We start from the raw sequence: 19510 nt of genomic DNA on the forward strand, positions 1-19510 counted from the left end.
TAAAGTCACAGTGTTGGTGGTTGAAGAAAAGCATTGGGAAGGCTGATGTGGTAAAACAGAATAAGACAGTGTGGTTTGTTAAAGTGGTAAAGGAAAGCCCAAGTGAAGCGAAGGAGGTGCAAAAGATTGTACAGCCTGATCAAGAGGTGATTGATAAGAAGGTGCCAGATCTCTTTAAAGAATTCACTTGTGTGGGTAAAGTTTACTCATGTGCATCAGAAGGAGCAGGTAAAGAAGTCACAATTTTAAGAGATACGGGAGCTAGCCAATCTTTAATGGTAAGAGATGAGGAGTTATGTAGTTTGGGAAGAATGTTGCCAGAAAAGGTGGTCATATGTGGAATTCCAGGTGAGAGGAGTAGTGTTCCATTATATAAGGTAAGGTTGGAACGTCCAGTGAAGAGTGATGAAGTGGTAGTAGGAGTAATTAGAGAAACCATCTTGTCCAGGAATACAGTTGATCTTGGGTAATGATATAGCTGGATCTCAGGTGGGAGTGATGCCTACTGTGGTTGATAAGCCAGTGGAAAATCAGACAACTGAAGTGTTGAAGGACGAATATCCTGGGATTTTTCCGGCTTGTGTAGTAACAAGGTTGCAAAGTCACAGGTTAAGACAAGAGGAGAAATCAAAGAGTGAAGATGACGTTGAAGTGCAATTATCAGAAACGATTTTTGATCAGATGGCTGAAAAAGAACAAGAACAGGTGGAGGATGAGGCAGATATTTTTAGTTCAGGAAAATTGGCAGAGTTACAACAAAAAGATATAGAAATAAAACGGATGTATCAGAAAGCAAACACGGAAGAGGAATCTGAGTGTATACCAGAGTGTTATTACCGTAAAAGTGATGTCATAATGTGAAAATGGAGACCTTTACATATGCAGGCAGATGAAAAGTGGGCAGAAGTTCATCAAGTAGTATGTCCGGTAGGGTATAGAAAGGAGGTGTTGTGAGTTGCACATGAGGTACCAGTGGGAGGTCATTTGGGAATAAGGAAAACTCAAGCTAAAATCCAGAAACAGTTTTATTGTCCTGGACTATATAAAGATGTAGTTAAATTTTGTCAATCATGTCACACATGTCAAGTGATAGGGAAACCTCAAGCAGTGATAAAACCAGCGCCCTTAATACCCATTCCAGCATTTGAGGAACCTTTTACAAGGGTCCTAATTGATTGTGTAGGACCACTTCCTAAAACAAAAAGTGGGAATCAATATCTTTTGACTATAATGGATGTGTCTACTAGGTTTCCAGAGGCCATTCCAGTACGCGATCTTACAGCTAAAAGGATTGCGGAGGAGTTACTTAAATTCTTTACTAGATATGGACTACCCACAGAAATACAATCGGATCAAGGATCGAATTTTACCTCCAGGTTATTCAAAGAAGTTATGGATAGCTTAGGAATAAAACAATTTAAATGAACTGCGTACCAACCTGAATCGCAGGGAGCGTTAGAAAGGTGGCATCAGACATTAAAGACAATGTTGAGGGCTTATTGTCAAGATTATCAATAGGATTGGGATAAAGGAATTCCATTCGTACTGTTTGCAATTAGGGATGCATCAAATGAGTCAACCAAATTCAGCTCTTTTGAACTAATTTTTGGTCATGAGTTAAGAGGACCACTTAAATTGATTAAGGAAAATTGGTGAGTGAGAAATCAGAAATTACATTATTGGATTACGTGTCAAGTTTTAGGGAACGATTAAATAGAGCAGGTGAATTGGCTAGACAACATTTAAAAGTTGCACAAAATGTGATGAAACGGGTAGCGGACAAGAAATCTAAAGTTCGTAGTTTTGCCTGTGGAGATAAAGTTTTAGTGTTGTTACCAGTGGTAGGTGAACCTTTAAAAGCTAGGTTTTTCATAGAAATCATAGAATTTACAGTGCAGAAGGAGGCCATTTGGCCCATCGAGTCTGCACCGGCTCTTGGAAAGAGCACCCTACCCAAGGTCAACACCTCCACCCTATCCCCATAACCCAGTAACCCCACCCAACACTAAGGGCAATTTTGGACACTAAGGGCAATTTATCATGGCCAATCCACCTAACCTGCACATCTTTGGACTGTGGGAGGAAACCGGAGCACCCGGAGGAAACCCACGCACACACGGGGAGGATGTGCAGTCTCCGCACAGACAGTGACCCAAGCCGGATTCGAACCTGGGACCCTGGAGCTGTGAAGCAATTGTGCTATCCACAATGCTACCATGTTGTGGGCCTTATCAGATTGAAAGGAAATTAAGTGAGGTGAATTATATGGTAAAAACACCAGATAGAAGGAAGACACACCAGATGTGTCATGTGAATATGCTTAAAAGGTACTTTGAAAGGGAAGGAGTGAAAAAGGAGGTTTTAATGATTCTAACTCAAAGTGACAAACCAAATCCAGATGACTGTGAATTTGACATACCTCAAATTAAATTGGAAAATGAGGATGTTTTTAAAAATTGGGATTAATTGTTGAGTTACCTTCCAGGGGAAACTGGACTGACCATAATGAGTTATTGCTATCACGAGGGCAAATTTGTAGAGATAAATTGGGAAGTACTAAAATGGCTGTACAAGATGTAGATGTGGGAAATGCTGTTCCGATCAAACAACATCCATACAGACTTAACCCTTTAAAATTGGCACAGGTTAACAAAGAGATTGAGAGTATGCTTTAAAATGGCATAATTGAAGTGGGTTGCAGCCAATGGAGCTCACCCATAGTGATGGTACCAAAAACCAGATGGTACCCAACGGTTGTGTGTGGACTATAGAAAGGTTAATGCAGTTACAAGAACGGACTCTTATCCTATCCCACGTTTGGAGGATTGTATTGAGCAAGTGGGACAATCAGCTTTTATTTCCAAACTGGATTTACTTAAAGGTTACTGGCAGGTATCTTTATCCGAAAGGGAGAAGGAGATTTCAGCTTTTGTGACTCCAGATGGTATATACCTATTCAAAGTTATGCCATTTGGCATGAAAAATGCACCAGCCACATTTCAACGGTTAACGACCAAAGTTGTTTCAGGATTACCCAATTGTGCGGTATACATCGACGATCTGGTAATGTTCAGCCAGACATGGACAGAACATTTGAAACATCTGATGCCGTTATTCGATCGACTTCAGGAGGCGGGTTTGGTGATAAACCTAGCCAAAAGTGAATTTGGAAAAGCCCAAGTCACTTTCCTTGGCCATACAATCGGACAGGGTCGAATGGTCACACGGGATGTGAAACCAACAGTTATTAAGGAGTTTGCGATATCCTCAAGACGAAGGGAAATAATGTGATTTCTTGGCATGAGTCGATTTGTTCAAACATTGGTGAAAACTTTTTGTAGTGTGACTGCTCCACTGACGGACTTGCTCAAGAACCGTAACAAATTCCAATGGACAGCGGAGTTTCAACAGGCATTTGACGGCCTGAAGGCTGTGATAACCAATGCTCATGTGTTGGAGAATTGCAAGGGACTCTGTGATCAGATTGAACTAAAGTATCTGACTTTAAAGAGAAATGCCGAGGCGTAGAGAAATGAACGGATCGTGCAGAGACCTTCTTGTTCAAAGAGTCTGTCAATCAAGAAGGATTCCAGTTGGAGGAAAAACAAAAAATGGACTTTATTATTGTACCTGTTTGCTTGTGTTGGTTTTTTTTTTAAACAAAAAAAATATTTACTGTGTGCATTTCTTAAAGGATAGTGAAAAGGTGAAAAATGAAACCATCTTGAAGTTGATGGGTTTTTTTTTGGGGGGGGAGGTGTATGTGAGAGTACCTTTAAGAAATGGGTGTTTACTACTGCAGTTATGTCAGAGTGTGCATGGAGCTGTGCTGTCTGTCAGCTTTTTACTTTTGTTTTAGGCTGTTTGCTGCAGGGTGTGTTTTAGTTTCGTTTTCAGTGTTGGAGGTGAAGCCAGACAGAGCAGGTGTACTGTTGATCTCTCTGCCATGAAAAGACTATTTCTTGATCATTTGGTGAATTCAGAATTATAAATTTTTTCGGTAATGACTTTAACCTGATGTGCTTCTGTTAAAGGTTTTATTTTTTAAGTCATATGGATGTTAAAAGGAAAGCTTAAAGGATTACTTGGTGCTGTAGTCTTTGGGGGTTGCATTTGAATTAATGGTTGCTAAGATGGTCACTGTATGTTTTAAAAGGTTAAGTTAAGTTCATAGAATAAACATTGTTTTGCTTTAAAAAATACTTTTCCATTTCTGCTGTGCCACATCTATCGAGTGGGCCGTTACTCCCCATACCACAATCTATTAAAAGTTGTGGGTCAGGTGAATTTGATGATACACTTTGGGGTTCTCTAAACCCTGGCCCATAACACTGGACCTCAGTAAGCCATTCCACATCTTCTGCCAAGACGATGGTGGAATGCAGGCCGCTGTCGTAGCCCAGAGGCATGGGGATAAATTACGACCAGTCGGACACTACTCCGCACAAATGGATGCGGTAGCCACAGGCATGCACCGATGTGTGCGGGCCTTGGTGTGTGCTTCATGGGCAATAAATGTATCAGAACCCATCACCTTGATGGGCAAGATAATCCTCCATAGCCCTCATATCATTGTTCAACTCCTAGAGGCAGGAAGACTGAAGGGTGTCTCGGATAGTAGACGCTCAAAGTGGGAAGCTAATATTTTACCTGGGGAAAGACATGTGGAAATCTGTGTAGATATGAGGGAAAATCCCGCAATAGGATTAACGATACAAGGAACGGAGCATGAATGCGTTGTGGAAGTAGCGGAGGACACTAGTGGAGGCTTGGCAGAAGAGCCACTGCTGGGAGAGGAAGTGAGCAACTTATATGTGGATGGAGCAAGGAAGTATATAGGAGGAGAGCCCCGTGCAACATGGGCTGTAGTGGATAGTGAAGGTGAGTTGATTGCAGGAGAACAGATCCCCGGGAACCACTCAGCACAGATAGCTGAATTAATAGCTTTCACAAGGGCCCTGGAATGGTGCAAGGGAAAGCGAATCAATGTGTACATGGACAGTGTAGTTCATGACTACATGACAGCTTGGAGTAGGCGGGGGTTTGTGACCTCCAGCAGAAGACATATACAGCATGAGAATTTAATCAAGGACTTGATCCTGACCGCCCAACAGCCCTTAGAAGCAGCCGTGATTAAGGTCCAAGCCCATCGGAGAATTGAGAATTCTGCTCAGCAAGGTAACAGTTGGGCCGATTAGGCAGCGAAAGACCTATCAGAGCAGGAATGTGTGGGGCTGCAGACTCCAGGAATAGCAGCCGCGAAGGCCGCAGGAAATGCTGATATTGATGTAGGGCAGGTGCAAGAACGAGCACTAGTGGAGGAAAAGGAGGGGTGGAGAAAGAACGGGGGACGGATAGGCCATGATAGAATATGGAGGAGAGAGGGAAAGATAATAGCCCCTGAGGCCGTGCAACAATCCCTGTTAGATATATATCATGGACAAGCGCACACAGGGAGGGAAAATGTGATCAAACTATTAAAGGAATGTTTGTGGTGGGAGGGAATGGGCAGAGATGTGACCAAATTCTGCCAGCGATGCATACACTGCGCCCTGGTGGAACCAGGCCGTCCCTGCAAGATAAAATGGGAAGTCAGCCCCCGGCCCAAAGGACCATGGGAAAATTTGAAATTGGATTTTACTGGGCCTTTGCCTCGGGTACAGGGTAAAACATACTGTTTGGTGATTATAGATCAATTCACCCGGTGGGTGGAAGCATTCCTGTGTAAGGACGCCACCGCTAGTACCGTGGTTTTGATATTGCCGAATGAAATAATACCAAGGCGGGGGGTGCCCCTCCAACTGGATTCTGACCAAGGGGCCCATTTCACGGGAAAAGTCATGAAGGAGGCTTGTAAGGTTTTGGGGATCCGGCAAAGATTCCACATGCCATACCATCCTCAAAGCTCGGGAATGGTAGAGTGGATGAATCGGATCTTAAAAAACAGCCTGGCCAAAGCTATATTGCAGGAAGGAAAAATTGGGTACGGGCCCTGCTGGCAATATTGTTGCATCAAAGGGCCACCGCCGCCCGGGGGATGGGTCTAACCCCTTTTGAGTTAATGACAGGGAGAGCAACGCGCTTCCCGGAGGAGGTGATAACTGGAGGGGCGGAACTTGAGATAAGCAAAGGCACTGTACTACAATGTATGCAAGATCTAGTGAACCGCCTACATGCCCTTAAGGGTCTGGTAATTGCACAGCAACAGCATAGAGATTGGACCAAACTGACTGGAAAGAATACCCCCAAAATACCAACACCAGGGGATAGGGTAATGGTCAAACTCATGACTGGTGAAAAGGGACTAGTGGTTCGATGGGAGGGACCCTATGCAGTAATCATTGCTGGACAAACACGTGCCCTAATAGACGAGAAACCCGGTCCGCGGTGGCGGCATTGGACGCAGTTGAAACCATATCCTCATGAGTAGTCCCATAGTCACAAGGATTGAGAGATCCCTCTGGTGGGTCGGCGAACCCAAGGAGCGGGGGGTAGCCATGGTATTGCCAGCTGCGGCACTTGTAATGGGACTTATCTGGATTTGTAGATGGGCCACCAGAGTGGCTCAGGACATTGGACAAATACGAGGAAGGAGTGAAGATGATGCAAATTATATCATGCTAATTGAACGCCGGAAGGTGTTTGTTTATTCCCATAGGATTCTATTGCTAGTCTACGCTGGAGCCCCACTTCATTTTTGGTGGCAGCCATTAACATCGACCACCTCGCCAGGGACATGGAAGGCGCCGGATATTGCGGATAGAAGAACCAATGATCGCATGTATACCAATGTCACGCGGGTGCGTCGGGCTGCTGTAAATGTTATGAGAAATGCAAAGGGGGGGAATGGTATAGGTTTTGTTAATGATGGGACTCAGGATGTATGCACAAACGGGACTCTATATGTTCCTGCGGGGCAGCTTATACGAATTACTTGCAATTCCGAAATACCCAGGGCCTATATCAGTTGGGAACCCAGGATCAAGGGAATTACAGACGATACAGAAAGCTGGGATGCAGGACCTTTGCCCCCAGGCAAGATGACACTGTTTTTTAAAATGACCAATCAGAGAACGTTAAATGCCATCGATGGCCCAAATCGGCCAATTGTGAAATATAAAGTAATAGGGGACCGTCTGGAAATTCACTGCATAGATCTCTGCCCGGCACTTAACCGCACTGAAAATCATGAGATGATATGTGACAGATTAACAGCTTTGTATCAGGGAAGTGCGGTAGGCAGCCAGTCAGCACAGGAGCCCGAGAATCGGGTGGGATATTGTAGGAAGCAGGGACCCCACTGGATACGGGTGGGGACCAGGACCAGGCAGAAGCCTACCACCACCACTGTGACACCGGCGAGCTCCGGCTCGAGTACAACCACGAGTCCAAGGACATCCCCTAAGCCCGAATGTGATGAGCATATCACTCGCCACACGATGGGACATGGGTTAGTTATGACCCCCTCTGACGAATTAGTGACGATAGTACCTGGACATGAACATGTGAACGTTATGGTTAATCTCACTAGTCTACACTTACCAGCCTATTGCTATGGGCAAGGGTTGTTTGTAGCCTTGGAGAGGGAGATTTTGGAATGGGAGTGGATTAGCAACACGTAAGCGATGACAGAGAGGTGGAACTGGCGGTTGGAGGTTATGGGGCAGGAGGTTTGACTGTCAATGCCCTTGGCATTGCTGAGATAAGTGAGGAGATTGAGGTTATGAAAGGGCAAATGAGAGCTACAGTTAAGGACATATACCAGGATGCCGAAACGGCTACAGACCTTAGCCAGCAAGTCAATCAGCTTGTGTGGAGAGAACTTAAACAGTTGCAACCATATCAGACCACGAGTAATGAGTTAATTGATAGACAGAGTGCTTTCTCGAAGGAGGTGTACCGCGTGCAGGCATGTAATATATATACAACATACTTATTACAAAGTCTTCAGGCCAACCTACTCCAGCTGGCTGCACACCGAGTACCTAATTAGGTGCGCAATGATCAATTGATAGCTTGGGTCAAAACTGCCCACCAAGCTCCTGAACACCTGAGTGAGTTGACATTGGCCAGTCGCGTTCCCTTTGCGAATGATAACCACACCCTCCTAGTGGGAATGATGTTGCATGTTCCCAGGGGAGGGGAGAACAGTACTCATGAACTTCTTCAGGTGAACAATTTGGGACACTATGGGAATGGTGTGTTAGTTAAACTGAAGGATGCCCCTGCACATGCAATCCAAAGGGCAGGTGGGATATTCTCTATCGACCTCCGGGTATGCAAAGGGGTTGGGGGAAATAGCTGGTTGTGCCCAGAGAGAGCCATTAGAACGGAAGATTACTGCGGGTATACTGCGTATGAGAACTGCACGTTAGCAGTCAAATTAACCAATCAGACTGTGTTTAATCGTGCTCAATACTTGGAGAACTACTACATTGTGACGTCATACCACAATTATACCAAGAGTGGCATTGTGTGTGACTTGCCTGGACATAATGTTGCTCTAACTAATTTATCCGAGTCTATTACCATTGGCCGACATGAACTGACTCCATAAGGGATGTGTCCATCGTGGAAGCAGATGACCTCGAGTGAACTGACGATGACCAACGGATCACCGATACGTCCAGAAGGGACTTCCACGCATCCCGCACTTGCGGGCCAACTGGGAAGGACTTAAGAAGGAGGCGACCCGAATTGACCACCTCTGGAAGAAGGAGCGGGAGCTCATCCAGACTCACGCCAAGAAGGTGGCGGAACAGTTTCAGTCACAGAACTTTTTCTCTAAAAATATGGAATTGGGGACTGAATACCGATATCCATCCATGGATATGTATTATATCGCACGTTGTTGTAATTTTGCAGCTATTTATATTGCGTGTCTTTTTTATCATGCTCTGTTGCTTCAGATGCCACATTAGGGATTGGCAGACAGACTGTCGCCCCCTAGTTAAAGAGGAACTTTTACGGCTCTTGCCTGTTGTCCATTCCACACCAAGGTCAGACTCCAACAAATTCTGTATGTCTCTTTAATGGCCTGTTCTTGGGCTAGCCAAGGGCCAAAAGGGGGGATTGAAGGGGGGGGTTCAGCGATGATACCTCTGAACACTAAATAGTTAGCATGCCACTAGATTAGTTTTACATAAATTACTTTATTAAGGAATGGGATGAATTATAGGAAGAGTACCGAGTAATCATTATTAACCATTAAACATGTATTTTTAGGAATTAGCAGTAATAAGTAATCAATAGTGAAACAATCCTGGGTGCTGGTTCTGTTGTTCTGTTTCTCACAAACAAACAGCACAGGATGTTGCGATTGTACATAGCTGTCAGGATGAGGATCCTGGCATCAATCATGGGTTGCTTGCGATTCTATTGGTTGAAGTTTAAACATTGCTTGCAATTCTATTGGGTGAAGGTTAAACATTGCTTGCGATTCTATTGGGTGAGTTTAAACATAGCAGCTTCAGGGATTGGATCACATTCAACTGGGGAGGGCTATTGATTTTTGAATGTTTTATATGTGCTGAGTTTGTGTCTTTGTTCTGTAGAAGGACCTTGGCAGCTTTCCAGGTCTTATCTCTCATGTACATGAAAGCAAGCTTGTAGAATATTAAACTGTCTTCAGATTGTTGATGTGTCTGCTACTCTTTGTACTGAGTTGAGCCACAGGAGAAAAGCCCATGTGGAAGCCGACTCAATACACATGCCTTGAAACCGCTCCTACATTCGGTAATTTGGACATTCTGAATTCTCCCTCCATGTACCCAAACAGGTGTTGGAATGTGGCGACTAGGGGCTTTTCACAGTAACTTCATTGCAATGTAAGCCTACTTGTGACAATAACGATTATTATTATTATCACCTACCAAATTAATTAATTCCATTAATTCCAACACAGAATGGAACACAGTGTTAAAAGTTAACGACTGCCAATTAATTTCAAGTTGGACACAGGTGCTTCAGCTAATTTGCTTTCAAACCTTGATCTCCCAAAGGCTTAAGCAAACCCCTAAAATACTTCCAGCTGCCTGTAGATTAAAAGACGACAACGGCAATTCAATCTCATCAATTGGATCATGCTATTTGATAGTTTCCAACAAGGATATTGAGACAACACTAAGATTTGAGATTGTCAAGTCAGATAAATCATCACTCTTAGGTGCACAAGCCTGCAAGGAGTTACACCTAATACAGTGAGTTTCCAACAAGGATATTGAGACAACACTAAGATTTGAAATTGTCAAGTCAGATAAATCATCGCTCTTCGGTGCACAAACCTGCAAGGAGTTACACCTAATACAGCAAATTTATACTGCAACTTCGTCTCAACCAGTACTGCATGATGATATCCAAGGTATTCTTGATCAATATCCAGATGTCTTCGAAGGCATGGGCAAGCTCCCATTCAAATACAAGATTTTACTAAGGACAGATGCAAAACCTGGAGTTCATCCAACACCTGGGAGAATTCCTGCTCCACTAAGAGAAAGGTTAAAGCTAGAATTAGAAAGGTTCCAACAGCAAGGAATAATTTCCAGAGTCACTGAACCGACTGACTGGGTCAGCTCGGTGGTTTGCGTGAAGAAACCGTCAAGTGATCTGTGGATATATATAGACCCCAAGGATCTCAACAAGAATATCATAAGGGAACACTATCCCATTCCAAAATGCGAGGAAATCAGCGAGATCTCAAAATTACATGCATCGCAAGGTTTCTGGCAAATGCACTTGAGCAGAAAACTCTGCACCTTCAATACACCTTTTGGCAGATATTGCTTTAACAGAATGCCTTTCGGAATAATCTCTGCGTCTGAAATTTTCCACCGTATTATGGAACAGATGACTGAAGGAATAGAGGGTGTTTGTGTCCATGTAGATGACATTATCAAATAGACATCTACAAAGAAAGAACATCTCGAGACAGCAAAGTTTTTCAGCACTTACACAAGAATGGCCTTAAGCTGAATCAATCCAAGTGTAGCTTTGGCACTTCTACGCTCAAGTTCCTTGGAGACCAAATTTCTGAAAATGGCGCGCCTTACACTGACAAAATCACAGCCATTCAAGAAACAAAAGTCCCAGACGACAAAAAACAGTTCTACATTTTCTAGGCGTTGTCAACTTCTTAGGCAAATTCATACCTAATTTATCAAACCAAACAACAGCTCTTAGAAACTTGATCAAGAAATCGACCTCTTTCGAATGAGTAAGTGATCATTATCATTGAATCATCATAGAATGTACAGTGCAGAAGGAGGCCATTCGGCCCATCAAGTCTGCACTGGCCCTTGGAAAGAGCACCCTACTAAAGCCCAAGCCTCCACCCTATCCCCATAACCCAGCAACCCCACTTAAACTTTTTGGACACTGAGGGCAATTTAGCATGGCCAATCCACCTAACCCGCACATCTTTGGACTGTGGAAAGAAACCGGAGCACCCAGAGGAAACCCATGCAGACACTGGGAGAATGTGTAGACTCCGCACAGGCAGTGACCCAAGCCGGGAATCGATCCTGGGACCCTGGAGCTGTGAAGCAACTGTGCTAACCCCTGTGCTACCATGTTGCCCCAAAAAGATCATCAAAATGAGTGGCTTGATTTGAAATCATAGCTAACAACTGTGTCAATATTGGCATTTTTCAATCCAAACAGGGAGACAAAAATTTCGACTGATGCGAGTCAGGACAGAATAGGAGCACTGTTGTTGCAGAAAGATGACAGTTCATCTTGGGTTTCTGTTGCATATGCATCCGGAGCGATGACACCAACAGAATGTTGATAGGCTCAAATAGAAAAAGAATGTCTTGGTCTACAAACCGGCATATATGAAGTTCCATGACTATGTTTATGGACTCCCCACTTTCACTGTACAAACGGATCACAGACCGTTGGTTCACATTATACAGAAGGATCCCAACGACATGACTCCACGACTCCAAAGAATTTTGATGAAGCTCAGAAGATACAACTTCGACCTCATCTATACACCAGGAAAAGATGTGATCATAGCAAATGCGTTTTCACGCTCCATCACTTCACAAAATGAACCATTTGAGTTCACACAACATGTTGAATCTCAAGTACAGCTGCGTGCAGACAAACTTCCGGCCTCGGATTAAAAGATCAACCTTATCCGAGAGGAGACAAAGAAGGATGCATTGCTACGTCATACACCATATCAATAATGGATGGCCGAAAGGGCAGTGTCCTCAATTTAGAAACGTTCAAGCAGATTTGACGATCGTGGATGGTCTACTTCTTCGACTCGGCCGAATAGTCATATCGCTACGTCTCAGACCCAGGATACTCAGTCAGATTCATGAAGGTCATCTCGGAATTTAGAAGTGTAAGAGAAGGGCTCGACAAGCAGTATACTGGCCAGGTATAAATCGGGACATCACTGACATGGTACCTGGATTTGAGACATGTCAGAGGTTTCAGCCTGCGCAGTGCAAGAAGACTCTACAGCAACATGAGTTGGAAACCTCTCCTTGGGCCAAAGCAGGTATGGACCTATTTCATTCAAATGGTCGTGACTACGTGCTCATTATCGACTATTACTCGAATTATCCGGAGGTATTGAAGTTACCTGATCTGACATTCAAATCTGTAATAAAAGCAAGCAAAGAAACCTTCTCCAGACATGGAATACCTACCACTGTCATGTAAGACAATGGAGCGTGTTTCAACAGCAACGACTGGGCTGAGTTTTCAAAACTCTTCAATTTTAAACACATCACATCAAGTCCACATTACCCACAGTCGAACAGAATGGTAGAAAATGGAGTACACATCATAAAACTCATAAATAAAGCTTTGGATTCCATCCTACAGAGCAACTCCTTTATCAACAGGACTGTAACCGGCACAAATGCTCATGAATCGTGATCTGAGAACAACATTACCACCTTTACAACTTCCAAATCCAGATCATCTGCCAGTGATACAGAAAATGAAACAGCAACGTAATCGTCAAAGAATGTACTATGACATGCATGCTACCAATTTGGACTCACTAATCCCAGTTGACACCATCAGGATTAAGATACCTGATAGAGGTTGGTCTGCTCCTGCCAGAATCATAAGACGAGCAGCACCACGCTCATACATAGTCAAGACAGCTGAAGGTAGAGCACTTCAGCAAATTAAAGCACAGAAAATTTTTCCAGGCCTGCAACTAAACGAAACAGTCTTTCAAGATACGCTATCCAACAATCAAAGTAGTGACGACATGCAAAGAGCTGTGAAAACATCATCGTCACCTCCTCGTCCACTAAGAAGATCAACGAGACGAAGAAAAAAACCAAATAGACTGAACTTGTAGATACTTTACAGTAAATTGTGTGATTGTTACTCATTTGGCTATGTACAGAGATATACATATCATGCTTTTTGGTTATGATATTGTCATACATTTTCCTTCTGTTAAACATAAGAAAGAAATGTTAAAAAAAGGGAATGTAATGATATGTAGATAACTAAAGGGTTAATTATTACATCTCAGTGTAACACAACCACTAGAGGGCACCACTGGATCCCACTATAAATAAGAACACCTAGAGGATCTTGGTCTCTCTTCCAACCAGGAGTGACTAGACAGTAGAGTGTGATAGATAGGTCACAGCATAGTTTAGCACGTGTAGTTTGAATTAGTTAATATTTCACTATAAATTACTTGATTACTAGTTATAGTTCTGTGGAGTGTGCAAACTCAATATTAATCAATCGTTACTCAATAAATTAGTTTGCTTTAAGTTGAAGACATGTGGTTTCTTCAGAATCACACCGTCAGACCATTCTGGATAAGAAGTAGAGTAAGAGATATATTGCCAAAAGAGTAATATAACAAGTAGGCTTACATTAACACTGCAATGAAGTTACTGTGAAAACCCCTAGTCACCACATTCCGGCACCTGTTCAGGTACACTGAGGGAGAATTCAGAATGTCCAATTCACCTAACAAGTCTTTTGGGATTTGTGGTAGGACACCGGTGCACCTGGAGAACGTGCAGACTCCAACACAGAGAGTGACGCAAGCCGGAAATCAAACCTGGGACCCTGGAGCTTTGAAGTAACAGTGCTAACCACTGTGCTACCGTAAGTATGTGATTGCAGTGAAGGGAATGCAGAGAGGATTCACCAGGTTGTTGCCCAGTGGGTGGTGGCGAACTAGAATGCATTGGCTGAGAGGGTGATAGAGGCAGGTTGCCTCACATCCTTTAAAAAGAGCACTTTGCACATCATCACATTCAAGGTGATGGGCCAGATGCTGGCAAATGGGGTTAGGTAGCTAGGTCAAATGTTTTTCATGTGTCGGTCCAGACTCAATTGGTTGAAGGGCCTCTTGTGCACTGAATTTTCTATGATTCTGTGATCACTAAAAATGATTGCTGCTACTGCAACTTAGAAGGCCTGAGTGAACTGAGTAAATTGTCCATTTTTAAATATCCCTATTCTTGTGCATCATTGCCTAAGAAAATGTATGTGCTTTGAAGATCCTTCCCCAACTAACATAATTGGTGGAAACCTGCAATGCTGGCAGGGCGAGTCTTAGGGTTGCCACTGTGATTAAATGTATTCCTGGAGGTTTCATCACCTGACTTTCCCCCAGATTCCAGCCAGTAGACCCCCAACACACCCATCCTCGTGGCACACTGCCTTCCTCCACCAATTGAAAAGTAAAAGGATTCCTTACCCAATTGGATGATGCTTGACTGACAAGCAAAGAGCGTTTTCTCCATTTTTAAATATTCTTACATCTGGTAAAGGGAAATGTTTACAGAAAATTACAAAAAAGACTATTTAATGGTGTTCCAATGATTTTTCTGCAGGGTTGCACATAGCAGTGTCCTAGAGATTGATCTTCTATTAGGGAGACTCCAGGACAATCCAGCAGGGTTGGCAACCCTAAACTGCTCCAACCAATTTAACCTGGAACTACAAAACAGATGGTGGAAAACACTAGTGTTAATTTGGCATTGCATCCAAACACTCACACTTACTTACTGCAACATAGTCCTAGAAAATACACATTCTTCAGATGTTTTATGTCGGGTAAATATTGGCAGGCTATCTTCTACTGGCAATTTACAAGCTCAACTTTATTAGCAAAGTTTTACAATTCTGAGATGGTAACACTGACCAGGCTTGTTACACAAATTATTGCTAACAAACAGACCTACACAGCATTGGAAACACTCATCCCCATTCTAATAGCAAATGTCACCACAGACCCTGAGGACCCAACCCATCAGCTGCTCTCCCTTTGAGGGGGAGAACTGACTGGTGGTGATTTAACCAGCGGGTCACCATACCTCAGGCTAGGGGCAAGGTTGAGAAGGCGATATGGGAATTCAACCCGCAATGTTGGCAACACTCTGCCTCACAAACAAGGCATCCAGCCAACTGAGGTAACCGACCCCATTCTAATTACAACCCTGCTTAGTCAGTGGAACACCTTCATCTCAGTGGGCCACAGGATTGAAATTGGGCTTGTTCACTCCCAATGAATAAGATTAAATACATTTAATACAAGCCGAACATTTCATGGAAAATGTTTAGCCATTTATATAGACCATAAGACATAGGAGCAGAATTAGGCCACATGGCCCATCGAGTTTGCTCCGCCATTCAATCATGGCTGATATTTTCTCATCCCCATTCTCCTGCCTTCTCCCCAAAACCCCTGATCCCCTTATTAATCAAGAACCTATCTAACTCTGTCTTAAAGACACTCAATGATATGGCCTCCAAAGCCTTCTGCAGTAAAGAGTTCCACAGAATACAGAATATATATATTAATAGAACTCGCATAAACTTCAAATGGTAATAACAAAATAAATATATATATATATAAAAAAATTTAGAGTCCCCAATTAATTTTTTCCAATTAAGGGGCAATTTAGCGTGGCCAATCCACCTACCCTGCACATCTTTGGGTTGTGGGGGTGAAACCCATGCAGACTGGTTTAGCACAGTGGGCTAAACAACTGGCTTGTAATGCAGAACAAGGCCAGCAGCACAGGTTCAATTCCCGTACCGGCCTCCCCGAACAGGCGCCGGAATGTGGTGACTATGGGCTTTTCACAATAACTTCATTGAAGCCTACTTGTGACAATAAGCAATTATTATTATTAATATGCAAACTACACACGGACAGTGACCCAGAGCCAGGATCGAACCTGGGACCTCGGCGCCATGAGGCTGCAATGTTAACCAAAACAAAATAAATATTTATGCTTTGGACGCAGAGGGCCGGCTGTCGTGGTCAATCTTGTGTTCAATCAGCCGCAACTCACTTCACTTGCTCTTGCTTTACATGCAAATCACTTCAGTCGTAGCGGAAGGAAAAAACTAAGCGGATGGAAATTGGCGGAATGTGGGGACCATGCAGATGGGCAACGGTCAACAAATTGTCTGGTGGGCCGCACTCAGGACCCAGGTGGGTCGTGTGTGGCCCCCTGGCAGCAGGTTGGCCACCACTGCTTTTTTGAAATAACTCACAAAATAAGAGCCCTTATCCTAGCAGTTTGGGTCAGGTAAATTTGTTGCCACACAGTCTCGATTCACAAGTGTCCCCCATAAGTGAGGGAGGAGCAGTGTGTTTCTTCAGGCAGGAAGAGCCAGCCCAGCCTAAGTAGGTGCAACTTATAACATGGGGGAACCATTACCATTTCTGCTGCGTTTACTCCAATGGTTGCAAGTAATTTCTGCAAATATTCAATGGTGAGTGATATGAAGTCACGCTGGGAAAGTAACTTGCCCATCGTGGTTTGTTTTTTTGACGGATCCAAGCGCTTCACCATTTCGTTCTCAATACCGACCAAGGGGTCATCATAGTTTCCTCAGTAACACTGAATGAATCCAGGGAAATTTCCAGCACTGTTCACTGTTTGTGTCGGACTAACCTTCTGCCTGTGACTTATGGTCGCCATGATGTGGAGATGCCGGCGTTGGACTGGGGTGAGCACAGTAAGAAGTCTTACAACACCAGGTTAAAGTCCAACAGGTTTGTTTCGAATCACTAGCTTTCGGAGCACTGCTCCTTCCTCAGGTGATTCACAAACCTGTTAAGACTTTAATTTGGTGTTGTAAGACTTCTTACTGTGCCTTATGGCAGGCATTTTCAAAGTCGGGGGCGCAACGCGCAGGTGGGTTGCGGGCAGGTGTCGGGAGGGTCGCGGAGCCGTCCATTGCGGTGCTCCTGATTGCGCAAATTGCACGCATCAGCTGCAGCAGTAGGCTTTTACCAATGCCGGCTGCTGCGGCCTTCAAAAAGGCTGCGAGCGTATAAAAAAATGCAGCCGAACTGTGCAGCGTGCCCACTCATTGGTGCGCATGTGCAGAGTTTTGCGCCAGTGCACCAATGAGCAGGCATGCATGCGCAGTGTGGTGCATATTTTTTTAATATGCTCCCAGCCTTTTTGAAGGCCGCTTGCAGCAGGCATTGTTAAAACCCGGCTGCAAAATGTTGGGGGAGAATGATGTGATTGGTTGCTTTCTGAACTTTGATGCTGATGAAGTGGAAGTCTCTTACTCCAAGAATGGTCAGGATCTGGGTGTTGCATTTAAGATTGGGAAAGACAGTCTCACTGACAGAGCCTTATTTCCGCATCTGTGCTACAATTGTGCTGTGGAGCTTAATTTTGGACAGATGGAGACTCCATACTTTCCGACACCGGAAGGCTTCACCTTCATCCAACAGAGGAGTGTGTACGAGGGCCAAAGGGACCCAAAACCATTTCCTCAATTTTGTCAGCAGCAAACAAGGTGAGAAAATGGTGGGTCGTGAAGATCGGCTGCCGTGGGTCGCGAAGGTCACCTCGGTGTGGGTCAGGAAGGTCGGCTGGTATGGGTCCCGAAGGTTGGCCAGTTGGTAAAAATGGGTCCACGGAAAAAGTTTGATAAACACAGCCTTATGGGGTTAACATCACTGGAAGGAGAGATCGAGGGACGGTTTCCCCTCAATTTCCCATACCAGCATCTGAAACAGGCTCAGAAAAGAACGTTTTAATAGCCTCCTCACCCAAAAAAATTATACTTAATTCATAATCGTATTCCAAATTCATTTGGTTTCAAAGGAAGGGGGTGGGGTATCGTCTCTAATTGATTCTGGGGAGGAGTCAGTTTGTTTTTACAGGGTTGAAATCCAGCAGTATGTTGTTGGACAATGTGGGGGTAATGCCGGTTTATAGCTCACGGGAAGCTGGCGCCATTCCAACATCTGGATAGTTGGTGTGAGCTGTGAGCTGGTTCACTAGCGCACTGTCCTCTAGACCAGACGGCTATGGGTTCAAATCCCACTCTAACATTGGGAATAAAAACTCCACAGTACTGAGGGAATGCTGCACTGCCAGTGGTGCTGTATTTGGACTGAGATATTAAAATGAAGCTGTGTCTTCCCTCTGGACTCAAAAAGTGCCATTCGTTTTAGAGAAGTCTCAGAATCGTTCTCCCGGGTGTCCAGGACAACATTTATTCCCAAGTTAACAACACACAAACAGATTCTCTGCTCACTAATGCTGTTCCTGGGAGCTTCCTGTGCACTTCGTTGATTGATGTGTTTCCAGCATCGCAACAGTGATTACACTTCAAAAAATTAGTCCGTGGCTGTAAAGCACCTTGGGCTGTCCGGTGGTTGCGAAAGGTGCTATACAAATGCAATTCTTGCTTTGCAGGTTTTGGTTTTCCACCAAAGTCCCTGACCTGGTTTATCCTGACATTTATAAAAGGCAGTTTGGGTTTCACAGGAAATATCGTTGCAACCACACACACATCCCTTCCACCCACCCCCCCCTCCCACTCCCCCTCCCACACTCACACATCCCCCTCCCCACAACCCCACCCCCCACACACATCCCTTCCACCCACCCCCCACACACATCCCCCTCCCCACACCCCCGTCCCCCCCACACACATACCCCTTCCACACACATCCCTTCCACCCCCCCACACACACACATCCCCCTCCCACACCCACGTCCCCCCACACACATACCCCTTCCACCCCCCCCCCACTCACACACATCCCCCTCCCCACACCCCCGCCCCCCCACACACATACCCCTTCCAGCCCCCCCACACACATCTCCCTTTCCCACACACACATTCCCCTCCATCCTCTCCACACTCCCCGTCCCCCCACAGACACAGGCCCCCCCACACGCCCACAGCCCCCAAACACACACACACCCCTCACACACATATACAGCGCCCCACTGCACCGACATACACCGAACCCCCAGCGCACACACACAGAAAGTGTGGTTGCAGATTAACTCTGCCGTTGTGGAATTGATGCCTGGATTAGAAGAATCACACCGGACTGTAGCCCCAGGGGCTATACTGGGTGTGAAACAAACGCCAGCCAAATACTTGGACCATTTCCTGCCTGGAAAATTAACGATAAACATTACAGGGTCATTCCGCGATGGAAATTATTCACCCAGTGGTATTTTCCGTCCCAACATCTGCAGCTCAGGTTGGAATCGTTTAGAATATTTCA

Source organism: Scyliorhinus torazame, chromosome 19 (genome assembly GCF_047496885.1).
Source record: "Scyliorhinus torazame isolate Kashiwa2021f chromosome 19, sScyTor2.1, whole genome shotgun sequence".
NCBI classification, from domain to species: domain Eukaryota; kingdom Metazoa; phylum Chordata; class Chondrichthyes; order Carcharhiniformes; family Scyliorhinidae; genus Scyliorhinus; species Scyliorhinus torazame.